Source organism: Macaca mulatta, chromosome 6 (genome assembly GCF_049350105.2).
Source record: "Macaca mulatta isolate MMU2019108-1 chromosome 6, T2T-MMU8v2.0, whole genome shotgun sequence".
Lineage (NCBI taxonomy): Eukaryota > Metazoa > Chordata > Mammalia > Primates > Cercopithecidae > Macaca > Macaca mulatta.
This window is the reverse complement of record NC_133411.1, coordinates 163,361,978-163,364,667: the sequence shown is the minus strand read 5'-3', so window position 1 is coordinate 163,364,667 and position 2,690 is coordinate 163,361,978. Positions and strand designations below refer to the sequence as shown.

The 2,690-nt window shown below is 44.2% G+C and overlaps 1 pseudogene; it reads right to left on the bottom strand.

Moving 5' to 3' along the window:
* Positions 1-650: 650 nt before the first annotated feature.
* LOC714556 (vacuolar protein sorting-associated protein 37A pseudogene) lies at positions 651-2,172 on the bottom strand (annotated as a pseudogene).
* Between the last annotated feature and the right edge of the window lie 518 nt (positions 2,173-2,690).

Genomic DNA, 2,690 nt, shown 5'->3' with positions numbered 1-2,690 from the left:
TGAAATTAGAACAAAGTAAAGAGAAAAGGCAAGAAAGCAACATTGCTGATCTCTCTAGTATGAAAGATTTGGAGGGAGTGTGGCAATATATATAAATGAAAAAATGTAATTGTGTTCATCATATTTAGAAATAGAATCTATGGCCAGGCGCAATGGCTCTCGCCTGTAATCCCAGCACTTTGGGAGGCCAAAGCGGGTGGATCACCTGAGGTCAGGAGTTCGAGACCAGCCTGACCAACATGGAGAAACCCCCTCTTTACTAAAAACACAAAATTAGCCAGGCATGGTGGTGCATGCCTGTAATCCCAGCTATGTGGGAGGCTGAGGCAGGAGAATAGATTGAACCTGGGAGGCGGAGGTTGTGATGAGCTGAGATCGTGCCACTGCACTCCAGCCTGGGCTCTGTCTCAAAAAAAGAATATACTAGAGAACTGTGATATGAAAGTACTCTGTTAATGTAAATTCTTTTAGAATATAAAATTTGAACATTCTCTGCTGAGCAGTTCCCAGATTAAGTACAAGGAATGTTTATTCATTTTCTGCCATATACTGTATGCTAAAATGATAAATACTTAGGATATAGTGGTAATGTCTTTCACATTTTTATAACATAACTCACTACATGCCATTCTTGTAGCTACCCACTCTTAGAAACTTTGTTGCCTAATAATGAGGAAGTGGCTTTGATTTCTTCGGTTTGGCAATGTATGTCTATATTGGAGCATGGCATTGGCTATGCATTGCTATTGCCTGCTGAAGTTTCTCTTTCTTGGCTCTTCTACAGTAGCAAATTGTTCTCTTTTCCGTGAAGCTACTGAGAAAATAGTTTATTTCCATTTTTCCCTCCACGAAGTCTTCCGCAATATTATCAGGTTCTTCCCCAGCTTCATGGGCAGCTTTCAGTCTTGCCGGTAGGGCACTTGTACTACAGCTCTCACAAGTTCACACTGCCTTTGCATCTTCTTTTCGAAAGCAGACTTCATTTAAGTAATTCATACTTATCTAAAACAGTTTGCCTTTTGGTTCCCAAGCTGGGATCCAAAAGGAGATTTTTTTTCTTGCTAGTTCCTGAGTACTTTTTACTAAGTCATCTTTGTCAGTAATAATTTGTTTTAGTTGAGGCAAAGTCAAAAACTGTCTAGTAATACCTCCTCTTGTTCATTCATATCTGTGAGTTGTGACACACTTAGTTCTGAGAGTTCTGGAAATGCATTAGGGACATCTGGCATCTTGTAACCAAAACCATTTTGGCTTGTCAATGTTGCAGCATCTGCTGTGGAAACAGGTAATGGCAGATTTGAAAGGACGCCAACTGAAGGAGCGGCAGGCTTGGCTGTGGTATGGCTTGTTGTTGAAGAAGAAACAGTGTTAGCAACAGATAAAGAAGTGATACTCCTGTTTGTTCCTTCTGGGGGATATGGAAAAAGAAATGGAAAACCTTGAGAAGCACAAGGAGGCATCCCACTTGGGTTACTGTGTAGGTAAGGAAATGCTGTTGCAGTCAGTAGGAGCTAAAACTGGAGGATTCTTCCAAAACTCATCCAACAGACTCTGAATAATTTTTCCAAGATCTGATTGCATTGTAAAATTGTTCACTAATGGAGAGGTAACGTACACTCCTTGTTTATCCATTAAGTGATGTTGTATTGGTGGATAAACACTGATCACTGGTTTTTCCTCAGGAAATTGTGGAAGAAGCAATATAGGTTAATTGTCAGGTTGTTTATGGTGAATGGCAATCTGTATTCCACATCTTTCTTTATTTTAGCTATACTGGAGTGTGAGTTCCGGAGGGACTCAATCAGGCGTTGCTTCTGCTGCTGGAGGCTGGTAAGGCCACCGGGAACCCGGCTGCGGAGGAGGAGGCGCTCTTGGTCAGGGGAAAGAGCCAGCTCATCCTCCTCCGTCCCCGGGCCGAGGCTCTGGAAGGCTCTGGCCTGCTTCTCCCAGGGGCTCGGCCCAGCGGTTCTGCGACAGAGGAGCGGGCTGGGACTTCCGTGGCCCAAGCGCTGATGATCGCGTCTTCTCTAAGCCAGGCCTGCCTGCGCTCCTCGGGTTCCGGGGGACATGCTATGAACGGCAGGCAGCTGGAGAGGGGAACCTGCTGCCCAGAACAGGCAGTCCCACCTTCACCGCCCGGACGCCCACGCCGGCCAGCCGGGCAGCCTGACCGCCCCGCGCTCCACCGCCCCTGACGCCGACTCTCAAAGGACTCTTAAAAAAGCAAGGGTACAATGTCATTATCACACCTTTAGAAAACCTAACAATAATCAATAATTATCATCAAATATCTACGTAATATGAAGTAAATAATATTCATTGACAGCCCCACCCCTAAAAAAAAAAAAAAAAAAAAAAAAAGCCGGCCACCCATCGCTAAGTGAGGAAAGGAAAACAGAATAGATTCTGACCCCATTTTGGCAACATGCGCATCCTAATGTTAACAGTTATTTGGGGTTAGAAAGATTATGGATGGTTTCTTCTTTCTCAAGTTCTCGTATTACTTTTTTAAAAAAATTGTTTGAGAGAGAGTCTTACTCTGTCAACCAGGCTGGAGTGTAGTGGTGCAGTCACAGCTCACTGCAGACTCAACCTCCTGGGCTCAAGCAATCCTCTTACCTCAGCCTCCCAAGTAGCTGGGACTACAAGGGCACACCACCACACCCAGCTTATTATTATTATTATTATCA